The sequence below is a fragment of the Cherax quadricarinatus genome, chromosome 45 (assembly GCF_038502225.1).
Source record: "Cherax quadricarinatus isolate ZL_2023a chromosome 45, ASM3850222v1, whole genome shotgun sequence".
Classification (NCBI taxonomy): Eukaryota; Metazoa; Arthropoda; class Malacostraca; order Decapoda; family Parastacidae; genus Cherax; species Cherax quadricarinatus.
This window is the reverse complement of record NC_091336.1, coordinates 7,400,904-7,417,147: the sequence shown is the minus strand read 5'-3', so window position 1 is coordinate 7,417,147 and position 16,244 is coordinate 7,400,904. Positions and strand designations below refer to the sequence as shown.

The 16,244-nt window shown below is 42.4% G+C and overlaps 1 long non-coding RNA gene across 1 annotated transcript in view; it reads right to left on the bottom strand.

Annotated features, from left to right (window-relative positions):
* The window catches only part of LOC128694874 (uncharacterized), a 78,635-nt gene extending 64,065 nt beyond the window's left edge, over window positions 1-14,570 (bottom strand). Inside the window, exon 1 of the long non-coding RNA XR_008407909.2 lies at window positions 14,078-14,570. This is a non-coding gene — a long non-coding RNA (uncharacterized lncRNA). The remainder of the gene's footprint in view (window positions 1-14,077) is intronic.
* Between the last annotated feature and the right edge of the window lie 1,674 nt (window positions 14,571-16,244).

The following is a 16,244-nucleotide window of genomic DNA, read 5'->3' as shown; positions in this document are numbered from 1 at the left end:
GAGCATTACAACAGCAGACAGTCAACACGACAGCAGCAGACTGTGAGCACTACAGCAGCAGACAGTGAGCACTACAGCAGCAGACAGTCAACACTACAGCAGCAGACAGTGAGCACTACATCAGCAGACAGTGAGCACTACAGCAGCAGACAGTGAGCACTACAGCAGCAGACAGTTAGCACTACAGCAGCAGACAGTCAGCATTACAACAGCAGACAGTCAACACTACAGCAGCAGACAGTGAGCACTACAGCAGAAGACAGTCAGAATTACAGCAGTAAACAGTGAGCACTACATCAGCAGACAGCGAGCACTACATCAGCAGACAGTGAGCACTACAGCAGCAGACAGTTAGCACTACAGCAGCAGACAGTCAGCACTACATCAGCAGACAGTCAGCACTACAGCAGCAGACAGTTAGCACTACAGCAGCAGACAGTTAGCACTACAGCAGCAGACAGTCAGCACTACATCAGCAGACAGTCAGCACTACAGCAGCAGACAGTTAGCACTACAGCAGCAGACAGTTAGCACTACAGCAGCAGACAGTCAGCACTACAGCAGCAGACAATCAGCACTACAGCAGCAGACAGTCAGCACTACAGCAGCAGACAGTCAGCACTACAGCAGAAGACAGACTGCACTACAGCAGCAGTCAGCACTACAGCAGCAGACAGACAGCACTACAGCAGCAGACAGACAGCACTACAGCAGCAGACAGTCAGCACTACAGCAGCAGACAGTCAGCACTACAGCAACAGACAGTCAGCACTACAGCAGCAGACAGTCAGCACTACAGCAGCAGACAGTCAGCACTACAGCAACAGACAGTCAGCACTACAGCAACAGACAGTGAACATTACAGCAACAGACAGTCAGCACTACAGCAGACAGTCAGCACTACAGCAGCAGACAGTCAGCACTACAGCAGCAGACAGTCAGCACTACAGCAGCAGACAGTCAGCACTACAGCAGCAGACAGTCAGCACTACAGCAGCTGACAGTCAGCACTACAGCAGCAGACAGTCAGCACTACAGCAGCAGACAGTCAGCACTACAGCAGCAGACAGTCAGCACTACAACAGCAGACAGTCAGCACTACAGCAGCAGACAGTCAGCACTACAGCAGACAGTCAGCACTACAGCAGACAGTCAGCACTACAGCAGCAGACAGTCAGCACTACAGCAGCAGACAGTTAGCACTACAGCAGCAGACAGTCAGCACTACAGCAGCAGACAGTCAGCACTACAGCAGCAGACAGTCAGCACTACAGCAGCAGACAATCAGCACTACAGCAGCAGACAGTCAGCACTATAGCAGCAGACAGTCAGCACTACAGCAGCAGTCAGCACTACAGCAGCAGACAGTCAGCACTCCAGCAACAGACAGTCAGCACTACAGCAGCAGACAGTCAGCACTACAGCAGCAGACAGTCAGCACTACAGCAGACAGTCAGCACTACAGCACGCTGCCAAACATCTTCATTAACATTCCCATCAAGAACTTGGTGTGTCTCCACCTGAGAACCAAGCTATGTACTGCATATGTTAAATTAACCCATATTAACGAACACTCTCCCCCTCCCTTTCCCCTTCCCTCTCTCCCACCCCCTTCACAGAGGTCAGGTGAACGAACAAGAAGCTTAACACAGAACACAGTTATTATTACATCAAGTTTCTTTGTGTATGTGTGTGTGTATATATATATATATATATATATATATATATATATATATATATATATATATATATATATATATATATATATATATATATATATATATATATATATATATATATATATATATATATATATAAGTGAAATTGAGTTGTTATACGTACTTTATAAAAGTGAAAGTATTGTAAAAGTTAATACATTACTTGACGATATATTTCAGTAAGAAGACAGACCTTAGACGACCTTTGTAATTTAAAAGTAATAAGATTTTAGATGTTGAATTTGATAATATAAAATTCCTGCTTTTTCTCCTTGAATTAAATCCTTATAATAGAAACCATAATGTTTAACGGGCCAGAGGGATAAGCCTGTGGAAGGCCTCCGTCAGATGACCAAAAGCTCCAGCTGTGGGCAATCATATGACTAAAACCCGCATCAGGAAACATTTGTCTTGTATCCTGATGATTCTTACCTAACCTTTCCTGGGATAAGATAAGAGTTCGTTCGGATTTTTAACCCCGGAGGGTTAGCCACCCAGGATAACCCAAGAAAGTCAGTGCGTCATCGAGGACTGTCTAACTTATTTCCATTGGGGTCCTTAATCTTGTCCCCCAGGATGCGACCCACACCAGTCGACTAACACCCAGGTACCTATTTGCTGCTAGGTGAACAGGACAACAGGTGTAAGGAAACGTGTCGAAATGTTTCCACCCGCCGGGAATCGAACCCGGGCCCTCCGTGTGTGAAGCGGGAGCTTTAGCCACCAGACCACCGGGCTGATGAGTATGTGTACCCAGTGTGTCCTGGTCTCAACACCTCTCATAGCTAACTTCAACATAGCTGAGGCCCTACTATATTACAAGAATTAATGAGTACTTCCCCGTTGACAACGTTTTCTTTGTCTCTGACGATGAACTAGACAGCTGTGCTACACCTGGGTCTCTTGATTCTGTTTACCTTCTTCATGTACTTGTAGAAATAAAGATATTATTATTATTATTATTGTTATTATTATTATTATTATTATTATTATTATTATTATTATTATTATTATTATTATTATTATTATTATTATTATTGTTATTATTATTATTATTATTATTATTGTTATTATTATTATTATTATTATTATTATTATTATTATTATTATTATTATTATTATTATTATTATTATTATTATTATTATTATTATTATGCTTTTCGCCATCCAGAAGCTTTTTCAGTATAATACAGAAGACTGAAGAAGAAGACGAAGATTAAGTAATCAGTCCCTGTGCCTGGACGCAGGTGTTCTTCTTTACACATATAACCCGCACATAGCAGAGAGGAGCTTACGATGTGTGACTGTAAATGGTCCAAGTCGGACCGAAACGTCGTGGTAAGCTCCTCACGGGTTATTTGTGTATTGTTCCAGTCACGGTATTGTACCTTTTTTGTTATTTAGCTTTTCTTTGATTCTCTTAAGCCTATCAACAACTTTGATAATCCGAATTCTGTTAAGGTTAGTCTTGTAGATTTTTTTCAGATATACCATTAACAAGGATAGTAATACACGTGTTTCAAATTGATGGACCCAATTTCAAAGCAAACTGCCTTGAAATTGGGTCCAATTTATTTCAAACACCTGTTCACGTATTATAAGTACATTTGTGGCTGCTGATATAATCAAGAGTTTAAATAAAAGTAACTTTCAAAAATAATTTTCAAAAAATTGTTTCTTTTGGTTTTTGAAGACTTTCTGCCTATATAATAATCTTACATAAAGCAGATAATGAGTTATAATGATCTTATATACCACAGTTGATGAGTTATAATGATCTTATATACCACAGTTGATGAGTTATAATGATCTTAAATACCGCAGTTGATGAGTTATAATGATCTTATATACCACAGTCGATGAGTTATAATGATCTTACATACCACAGTTGATGAGTTATAATGATCTTACATACCACAGTCGATGAGTTATAATGATCTTATATACCGCAGTTGATGAGTTATAATGATCTTATATACCACAGTCGATGAGTTATAATGATCTTATATACCACAGTCGATGAGTTATAATGATCTTATATACCACAGTTGATGAGTTATAATGATCTTACATACCACAGTTGATGAGTTATAATGATCTTACATACCACAGTCGATGAGTTATAATGATCTTACATACCACAGTTGATGAGTTATAATGATCTTACATACCACAGTCGATGAGTTATAATGATCTTACATACCACAGTTGATGAGTTATAATGATCTTACATACCACAGTTGATGAGTTATAATGATCTTACATACCACAGTCGATGAGTTATAATGATCTTACATACCACAGTTGATGAGTTATAATGATCTTACATACCACAGTTGATGAGTTATAATGATCTTACATACCACAGTCGATGAGTTATAATGATCTTACATACCACAGTTGATGAGTTATAATGATCTTACATACCACAGTTGATGAGTTATAATGATCTTACATACCACAGTTGATGAGTTATAATGATCTTACATACCACAGTTGATGAGTTATAATGATCTTACATACCACAGTCGATGAGTTATAATGATCTTATATACCACAGTTGATGAGTTATAATGAGATCTTTGAGTTTAACAATAACTAATGTAATTATTATAATTCTGAGAATACTTAACATGATTCTTGATCATCTAAGTTTAAACACGTTAATAAAAGATTTATTGATAACACATCTCTGCTTTTATCAGAACTTTCTTAGATAGAGACTTTTTTAAAGTGTATATAAACACTGGACATATAAACATTGTCTTTTTAACGCTTATTTAAACACTGTCATTTTAAAGCTTATTTAAACACTGTCATTTTAAAGCTTATTTAAACACTGTCTTTTTAACGCTTATTTAAACACTGTCATTTTAAAGCTTATTTAAACACTGTCATTTTAAAGCTTATTTAAACACTGTCATTTTAAAGCTTATTTAAACACTGTCATTTTAAAGCTTATTTAAACACTGTCATTTTAAAGCTTATTTAAACACTGTCATTTTAAAGCTTATTTAAACACTGTCATTTTAAAGCTTATTTAAACACTGTCATTTTAAAGCTTATTTAAACACTGTCATTTTAAAGCTTATTTAAACACTGTCTTTTTTAAAGCTTATTTAAACACTGTCATTTTAAAGCTTATTTAAACACTGTCATTTTAAAGCTTACTTAAACACTGTCATTTTAAAGCTTATTTAAACACTGTCATTTTAAAGCTTATTTAAACACTGTCATTTTAAAGCTTATTTAAACACTGTAATTTTAAAGCTTATTTAAACACTGTCTTTTTAAAGCTTATTTAAACACTGTCATTTTAAAGCTTATTTAAACACTGTCATTTTAAAGCTTATTTAAACACTGTCATTTTAAAGCTTATTTAAACACTGTCATTTTAAAGCTTATTTGAACACTGTAATTTTAAAGCTTATTTAAACACTGTCTTTTTAAAGCTTATTTAAACACTGTCATTTTAAAGCTTATTTAAACACTGTCATTTTAAAGCTTATTTAAACACTGTCATTTTAAAGTTTATTTAAACACTGTCATTTTAAAGTTTATTTAAACACTGTCATTTTAAAGTTTATTTAAACACTGTCATTTTAAAGTTTATTTAAACACTGTCTTTTTAAAGCTTATTTAAACACTGTCTTTTTAAAGCTTATTTAAACACTGTCATTTTAAAGTTTATTTAAACACAGTCATTTTAAAGCTTATTTAAACACTGTCATTTTAAAGCTTATTTAAACACTGTCATTTTAAAGCTTATTTAAACACTGTCTTTTTAAAGCTTATTTAAACACTGTCATTTTAAAGCTTACTTAAACACTGTCTTTTTAAAGCTTATTTAAACACTGTCATTTTAAAGCTTACTTAAACACTGTCTTTTTAAAGCTTATTTAAACACTGTCATTTTAAAGCTTATTTAAACACTGTCATTTTAAAGCTTATTTAAACACCACATTTTTCGTAGCGAATCATCTTAAGAATTCCTTTCATGATATAAACTTAAGAAAGACAAGGTATATAAACAGAAAGGTATATAAACAGAGAGGTATATACACAGAGAGGTATATACACAGAAGTATATTTCTCTCAGCGTGTATATGCTAGTAGTTTACTTTAATCCTTATTTAAGGATAAAAATAATCTTGATTAATGAAACTGAATGATTATGATAATGACCTTAATTTTTAAAGGGGTAGGGAGGTAAGCCAGCGGAAGGCCTCGGACAGATGACCAAAAGCTCAAACGGCGGGTCATCAGCTAAGACCCGCGTCAGGAAACACTTGTCCTGTCTCCTGACGAACCTTACCTAACCTTGATTAGTGGTGTCAGCGTTACTACCCAGCAATCTTAGTGACCCTGGCGCAGTCGTCAGCTTTTATACTCAATTAACCAACCAAACACCATTGATCAAAGTATTTGTTTGTCCTACAGTGTTAGACACATTGGTGCAACCTTCCCTAAAAAATTATATTCTCCTTTCACTTGTGTATCTGCTGAAGAGGATCCCAGAAGGGGGTCGAAATGTACAGGCCAGTTAATCTAGTGAGTTTCTGTCTCCCTGTGAGTTATCCCTGAGAGTAAAATGATCTACATATTACAGGTGTTTCTGCATGCATACCTAGAAGTTGCTCACCGCTGTGTGAACATTGTATCAGGCTGGATAATGAGTCTGTTAATCTTTTATTGACAAGTGTTTATTACGTCTTAGTTATTCACTGGCAGTATTTTTAAAAAAATCTGCGGTAGAATGTAAACACAGACCAATGTACACACAGACCAATGTAAACACAGACCAATGTACACACAGACCAATGTAAACACAGACCAATGTACACAAAGACCAATGTAAACACAGACCAATGTAAACACAGACCAATGTAAACACAGACCAATGTAAACACAGACCAATGTAAACACAGACCAATGTAAACACAGACCAATGTAAACACAGACCAATGTAAACACAGACCAATGTAAACACAGACCAATGTAAACACAGACCAATGTACACACAGACCAATGTAAACACAGACCAATGTAAACACAGCCCAATGTCGTGAAATATCAACATTACGGAAGGTTCGCCTTCTCAAGGCGAACCTTCCGTAAGGTCAAGGAAGGTTCCTTAACGCTGGTGAGGGGCTCTTGATCTAATGAATTAGATCTCTGCTCCAGTTCCCTGAATTAAATCTGAATATCTTCCACCCCCCCCCCCACAGGCGCTGTATAATCCCCCTTGATTACACTAATAATAATCGCCTTCTCAGCTTAAACAACTGTATTCTGACGACCATGTATTACGTGCTAATGACTTCAAATACGATAAAAAGCACAAAATAAGTTAAATTTAAGCCTTTTATAAAGTGGGTATAATAAGCAAATTAGTTTTGAATTTAATGGAAGGAAATCAACACCTGTTTTTTTCTTAGTAGTAGAGTTTTATGTTTTATAGTTGACCTAGATCAATACAGTGTATGTATGTAGTCAGGTTAAAACTTTAATTTTTAAAGGGGGTGAACCAGTAAGCCAGCGGAAGGCCTTCGTCAGATGGCCAAAAGCTCCAACGGCGGGTCATCATCTGACTAAGACTCGCGTCAGGAGACACTTGTCCTGTTGCCTGACGAACCTTACCTAAACTAATACCTGCCTGTCACCACCTGTGATAGAGTGTAGTCAGTACCTGCCTGTCACCACCTGTGATAGAGTGTAGTCAGTACCTGTCTATCACCACCTGTGATACAGTGTAGTCAGTACCTGTCTGTCACTACCTGTGATACAGTGTAGTCAGTACCTGTCTGTCACCACCTGTGATACAGTGTAGTCAGTACCTGTCTATCACCACCTGTGATACAGTGTAGTCAGTACCTGTCTGTCACCACCTGAGATACAGTGTAGTCAGTACCTGTCTGTCACCACCTGTGATACAGTGTAGTCAGTACCTGTCTATCACCACCTGTGATACAGTGTAGTCAGTACCTGTCTATCACCACCTGTGATACAGTGTAGTCAGTACCTGTCTATCACCACCTGTGATACAGTGTAGTCAGTACCTGTCTGTCACCACCTGTGATACAGTGTAGTCAGTACCTGTCTATCACCACCTGTGATACAGTGTAGTCAGTACCTGTCTGTCACCACCTGTAATAGAGTGTAGTCAGTACCTGTCTATCACCACCTGTGATACAGTGTCGTCAGTACCTGTCTATCACCACCTGTGATACAGTGTAGTCAGTACCTGTCTATCACCACCTGTGATACAGTGTCGTCAGTACCTGTCTGTCACCACCTGTGATACAGTGTAGTCAGTACCTGTCTGTCACCACCTGTGATACAGTGTAGTCAGTACCTGTCTGTCACCACCTGTGGTGACAGACAGGTCACGAAGATTAGTTGGCTAATTAGGTGTAAAACCTGCTAGCTACACGAGGGTCATTAAGGCTACATGTAATCTGTTCAAAACCAGTCAAGGACACTGTAATCTCTAGAATAGGAATTAAAGTGAATTGCCAGTGCATATATATATATATATATATATATATATATATATATATATATATATATATATATATATATATATATATATATATATATATATATATATATATATATATATATATATATATATATATATATATATAAATATACATATATATATATATATATATATATATATATATATATATACATATATATATATATATATATATATATATATATATATATATATATATATATATATATATATATATATATATATATATATATATATATATATATATATATATATATATATATATATATATATATATACGTATATGTCTGGTTTCTTTAAATCTATACGAGAACCACACACTCTCTACCACCCTAGAGAACCACAACCTCCACACCACCCCACTAACCAAACAACCTCACCACTAACAACCTCCCCACTAACCAACAACCTCCCAAGTAGCAACCACCCTACTAACCAACAACCTCACCACTAACAACTTCCCCACTAACCGACAACCTCACCACTAACAAGCTCCCCGCTAACAACCTCCCCACTAACCAATAACCTCCCCACTAACAACCACCCCACTAACCAACAACTTCCCCACAACCAACAACCTTCCCCACTAACCATCAACCTTCCCCATTAACTAACGACCACCCCGCTAACCAACAACCTCCCCACTAACCAGCAATCTCCCCACTAACCAACAACCTCTCCACTAACAACCACGCCACTAACTAACAACCTCCCCACTAATCAACAACCTCCCCACTAACAACCTCAACACTAACCAACAACCTTCCCTCTAACAACCTCCACACTAACCAACAACCTTCCCACTAACAACCTCAACACTAACCAACAACCTTCCCACTAACAACCTCCACACTAACCAACAACCTTACCACTAACAACTTCCACACTAACCAACAACCTCCCTATTAACTAACACCTTCCCCAGTAACAACCTCCCCACTAACCAAAAACTTTCCCAATAACAACCTCCCCACTAACCAACAATTTCCCTACTTACCAAAAATTTGTCCACTAACCATCAACCTCTCCATTAACCAACAACTTCCCCAAAAACACCCTCCCTACTAACCAATAACCTCCCCACTAACAACCTTCTCACTAACAACCTCCCAATTAACCAACAACCTTCCCACTAACAACCTCCACAATAACCAGCAACCTTCTCACTAACAACCTCCCCACTAACTAACAACCTCCCCACTAAAAACCTCCCCGCTAAGAAACACCTTCCCCACTGAATAACAACCTCTACACTAACAACCTCCCCACTATCCAACAACCACCCCACTAACAAACAACCTCCCCACTAATAGGCTCCTCTCTAACAACCACCCCACTAACAACCTCCCCACTAACAGCCTCTCCACTAACCAATAACCTCCCCACTAACAACCTACCCAATAACTAATTACCTCCCCACTAACCAACAACCTCACCACTAGCTAACAACGTCCCCACTAACTAACCTCCCCACTACCCAAAAATCACCCCTAATAAACAAGCTCCCACTAGCAACCATCCCAACAACTTCCCCACAAACAACCCCCACCCTCACTGACAACCACCCCACTAACAACCTCCCCACTAACAACCACCCCACTAACAACCTTCTCACTAACAACCTCCTCACTAATAACCTCCCCGCTAAGAAACAACTTCCTCACTGAATAACAACCTCCACACTAACAACCTCCCCACTATCCAACAACCACCCCACTAACAAACAACCTCCCCACTAATAGGCTCCTCTCTAACAACCATCCCACTAACAACCTCCCCACTAACAGCCTCCCCACTAACCAATAACTTCCCCACTAACAACCTACCCAATAACTAATTACCTCCCCACTAACAAACAACCTCGCCACTAGCTAACAACGTCCCCACCAACTAACAACCTCCCCACTACCCAAAAATCACCCTACTAATAAACAAGCTCCCACTAGCAACCATCCCAACAACTTCCCCACAAACAACCCCCACCCTCACTGACAACCACCCCACTAACAACCTCCCCACTAACAACCACCCCACTAACAATCTCCCCACTAACAACCTTCTCACTAACAACCTTCCCACTAACAACCTCCCCACTAACAACCTCCTCACTAACAACCTCCCCACTAACAACCTCCCCACTAACAACCTTCTCACTAACAACCTTCCCACTAACAACCACCTCACTTACAACTTCCCCACTAACAACCCCCACTAACAACCACCCAACTAACAACCTCCCCACTAACAACGTCTCCACTAACAACCTTCCCACTAACAACCTCCTCACTATCAACCTTTCCACTAACAACCTCCCCGCTAACAACAGTCCCACTAACAACCACCTCACTAACAACCTCCCCACTAGCAACCACCCCGCTAACCAACAACCTCCCCACTAACAACTTCCCCACAACCAACAACCTTCCCCACTAACCTTTAACCTTCCCCACTATCCAACGACCTCCACACTAACCAGCAACTTCACCACTAACAACCACCCCACTAACCAACAATCTCCCCATTAACCAACAACCTCTCCACTAACAACCACGCCACTAACCAACAACCTCTCCACTAACAACCACGCCACTAACCAACAACCTCTCCACTAACAACCACACCACTAACCAACAACCTCCCCACTAATCAACAACCTCCCCACTAACAACCTCCACACTAACCAACAACCTCCCCACTAACAGCTCCCACACTAACCAACAACCTTCTCACTAACTACCTCCACACTAACCAACAACCTTCCCACTAACAACCTCCACACTAACCAACAACCTTACCACTAACAACTTCCACACTAACCAACAACCTCCCTATTAACTAACACCTTCCCCAGTAACAACCTCCCCACTAACCAAAACCTTTCCCAATAACAACCTCCCCACTAACCAACAATCTCCCCACTACCCAAAAATTTGTCCACTAACCATCAACCTCTCCATTAACCAACAACTTCCCCAATAACACCCTCCCCATTAACCAATAACCTCCCCACTAACAACATTCTCACTAACAACCTCCCCACTAACCAACAATCTCCCCACTAACAACCTCCCCACTAACTAACAACCTCCTCACTAACAACCACCCCACTAACAAACAACCTTCCCACTAACAGGCTCCTCACTAACAACCACCCCACTAACAACCTCCTCACTAACAACCTCCCCACTAACCAATAACCTCCCCACTAACAACCGTCTCACTAACAACCTACCCAATAACTAATAACCTCCCCACTAACCAACAACCTCCCCACTAGCTAACAACGTCCCCACTAACTAACAACCTCCCCACTACCCAAAAATCACCCTACTAATAAACAAGCTTCCACTAGCAACCATCCCAACAACTTTCCCACTAACAACCCCCACCCCCACTGACAACCACCCCACTAACAACCTCCCCACTAACAACCACCCCACTAACAACCTCCTCAGTAACAACCACCTCAGTAACAACTTCCCCACTAACAACCCCCCACCCCCACTGACAACCACCCCACTAACGACCTCTCCACTAACAACCACCCCACTAACAACCTCCTCAGTAACAACCACCTCAGTAACAACTTCCCCACTAACAAGCCCCCACTAACAACCACCCAACTAGCAACCTCCCCACTAACAATCTCCCCACTAAGAACCTTCCCACTAACAACCTTCAAACTAACAACTTCCCCACTAACAACCTCCTCACTAACAATCTCCCCATTAACAATCTTCCCACTAACAACCACCTCACTAACAACTTCCCCACTAACAACCCCCACTAACAACCACCAAACTAACAACCTCCCCACTAACAACGTCTCCACTAACAACCTTCCCACTAACAACCTCCCTACTAACAACCACCCCACTAACAACCTCCTCACTATCAACCTTTCCACTAACAACCTCCCCGCTAACAACAATCCCACTAATAACCGCCTCACTAACAACCTTCCCACTAATACCCTCCGCACCAACAACCTCTCCACTAACAACCTCCCTACTAACAACCACCCCACTAACAACCTCCCCACTAACAACCTTTCTACTAACAACCTCCCCACTAACAACCCCCACTAACAACCACCCCACTAACAACCACACCACTAACAACCTCCCCACTAACAACCTCCCCACTAACAACCACCCCACTAACAACCTCCCCACTAACAACCACCCCACTAATAACCTCCCCACTAACAACTACCCCACTAACAACCTCCCCACTAACAACCTCCCCACTAACAACCACCCCACTAACATCCACCCCACTAACAACCTCCCCACTAACAACCACCCCACTAACAACCTCCTCAGTAACAACCACCTCAGTAACAACTTCCCCACTAACAACCCCCCCACCCCACTGACAACCACCCCACTAACGACCTCTCCACTAACAACCACCCCACTAACAACCTCCTCAGTAACAACCACCTCAGTAACAACTTCCCCACTAACAAGCCCCCACTAACAACCACCCAACTAGCAACCTCCCCACTAACAATCTCCCCACTAAGAACCTTCCCACTAACAACCTTCAAACTAACAACTTCCCCACTAACAACCTCCTCACTAACAATCTCCCCATTAACAATCTTCCCACTAACAACCACCTCACTAACAACTTCCCCACTAACAACCCCCACTAACAACCACCCAACTAACAACCTCCCCACTAACAACGTCTCCACTAACAACCTTCCCACTAACAACCTCCCTACTAACAACCACCCCACTAACAACCTCCTCACTATCAACCTTTCCACTAACAACCTCCCCGCTAACAACAATCCCACTAACAACCGCCTCACTAACAACCTTCCCACTAATACCCTCCGCACCAACAACCTCTCCACTAACAACCTCCCTACTAACAACCACCCCACTAACAACCTCCCCACTAACAACCTTTCTACTAACAACCTCCCCACTAACAACCCCCACTAACAACCACCCCACTAACAACCACACCACTAACAACCTCCCCACTAACAACCTCCCCACTAACAACCACCCCACTAACAACCTCCCCACTAACAACCACCCCACTAATAACCTCCCCACTAACAACTACCCCACTAACAACCTCCCCACTAACAACCTCCCCACTAACAACCACCCCACTAACATCCACCCCACTAACAACCTCCCCACTAACAACCACCCCACTAACAACCTCCCCACTAACAACCTCCCCACTAACAACCACCCCTCTAACAACCTCCCTACTAACAACCACCCCACTAACAATCACCCCACTAACAACCTTCCCACTAACAACCTCCCCACTAACAACCACCCCACTAACAATCACCCCACTAACAACCTCCCCACTAACAACCACCCCACTAACAATCACCCCACTAACAACCTCCCCACTAACAACCTCCCCACTAATAACCACCCCTCTAACAACCACCCCACTAACAAGCACCCCACTAACAATCACCCCACTAACAACTTCCCCACTAACAACCTCCCCACTAACAACCACCCCTCTAACAACCACCCCACTAACAACCACCCCACTAACAACCTCCCCACTAACAACCTCCCCACTAACAATCACCCCACTAACAACCTCCCCACTAACAACCTCCCCACTAACAACCACCCCACTAACAACCTCCCCACTAACAACCTCCCCACTAACAACCCCCCCACTAACAACCACCCCACTAACAACCTCCCCACTAACAACCACCCACTAACAACCTCCCCACTAACAACCTCCCCACTAACAACCCCCACTAACAACCACCCCACTAACAACCTCCCCACTGACCCTGGAGTCAACATAAACTCACCTCGGGCTCAGTAAAAGCTTCTCTCTGTCTAAAGACAAACTGTCAAGGTGTTTCCAGTGTTGCAGTTTGGTGTCCTTGGCGACACAACACTCGTCATGGCATGACACATGACAGTCGCGGGCTGTTATATGTCACCTGTCACTCACCAGCTACTTGGTATTCTCCACTTTTCTCTCTCTGCCTCACAACACTGCATTTTACGCTCTCAACTGTGTGCTAATGGCGATAATTTCAGCGATTTATTTCTTTCTGCGCCGCGGGTGGACTTCCTGTATTGCTGTAACTCAGCACACACTGCCTCCCGGCACCATACACCACACCTCGGTGCATGTAAAAACATTTACACTGTTTACGTTGCTGGGTAGCGCTGCCGTCAGCGCGGCCGTCAGCGTCGCCTACAGGAGTCAGCGGCTGCTGCCGCTGCTCCAGCCTGTCCTGACCAGGTCCTCCTGGCTCACTGGCTCGCCCCTCTCTCATACCGTATACACCCAACGCCATTCGTTCCATATTCACCAGCATCATTGAATATGCACCTTCACGACCCACTGTCTTCGATATTCCGGCGACTTGATGATTTACATTCTGGGGGTGATCACACCGCAGGGACCCCTCAGTGTTGGGGGGCACTAGCCACGGCTCTCACGCTCCAAGATGCTCTCTTCTCCCTCGCCTACCTCTCAGATGCAACTCCCGGAACTGTTTCAGCGTCTCATTACTGGACTTAACACCCCGGTGACAGACGGCATAGGTAGTCCAGCGGCGCGCTTGCTGAGACTCGTTGTCAGCTTTATATTATGTCGTGGTCTTGTGGTTCCTAGGACTGATACATTGATGATGTGGTTCCCAGGACTGATACATTGATGATGTGGTTCCCAGGACTGATACATTGATTATGTGGTTCCCAGGACTGATGCATCATTGGTGCAGTCGTGGTGTTATGGTGCTCAGGACTGGTGCATTGATGATGCTTTTATGGTTTCCAGGACTGATGCATTATTGATGTTGTCGTGGTGTTATGGTTCCTTAGGACTGATGCATCGTTGATGTTGTCGTGGTCTGGTGGTGCTCAGAACTGATAAGTCTTGACTGCTAGAAGACACTCAGGTGCCGGGATGGGGAAGGGGAGGAGGAGTCGTGTGATCGACGCAAAAAAACAACATTTTGCATCAAGCGTCTTGACTCTAAAACTTGATTCGCGACAAAAAAGCTGTGTCCGTCGACCTTCATTCACCTGACACTGGCGACAGACATCTATGTATGTCTGCAAATAAGAATGGGGCGCTTTTCACGTTCAGCACAAGGAGAATCGAGTCTGCACTACAGTTTGCTCTGGATGATCCCCATACAGCTTTAGCTCTTCATATGGAAATATTAACAAATCAGGGAACAGTTGGGGTTTGAACCCATGGCGAGCAAGTCTTAAAACTCACAGGTTAGAGCGACCCTTTACCATCCCTTGTGCTATGAGGTGGCGAAGGATGAGACAAACCTGTCTTGCTGACCCCATAACTGACCTCAGTTGACCCCGCGGCCAGTGTCACTGCCACGGCGGTCAGGACCCGACTCAAGCTCGGGGCGAGGAGAGGTGGTCGTGGTGGTCCTCGTCATCTGCAATTCTGCGGCGGCACTAATCATGGAGTAAACAAACTCCACGATCTCCTCCTCCTCCTCCTCCTCCTCCGTCGACCATCTTATTCTTGGAGTGGCCGCTGCTTTGTTGTATTAATTTGTAAGGTAAAGAGGCTCCTCCTGTATAGTTGATGAAGGGGGCCCTCGTGTCTGTCGATAGCTCTTTTATGACGGAGAGGGGACGCCATTCTTGTTTCCCCTCACTCTTTTTTTCTGCTAACTTAAAAATTTTGTCTTACATCTCATGTTTCTCTGTGTTATTCATTCCTTCATTCGGCGAATCCTCACTTTTTCCATAAATTACTTACATTTAGTGTCTTTTTTTTTCGTGTGTTTCTCTGAGGATTTCTTGAAGATTACCTTGTTCATGGTTCTTGATCTTCCGTCTCCCGGAGAGACCCTGGTGGCCGGAATCAGCCTCCTGATTCAGCTTCTTGACCGACACTCAAGGCTGCCACCGCTGCACCTCCTGACGACCAGCGGTAGCTGCTGTTGCTACTGGTATTGCTGCTACTGATGTTGCTGCTACTGGTGTTGC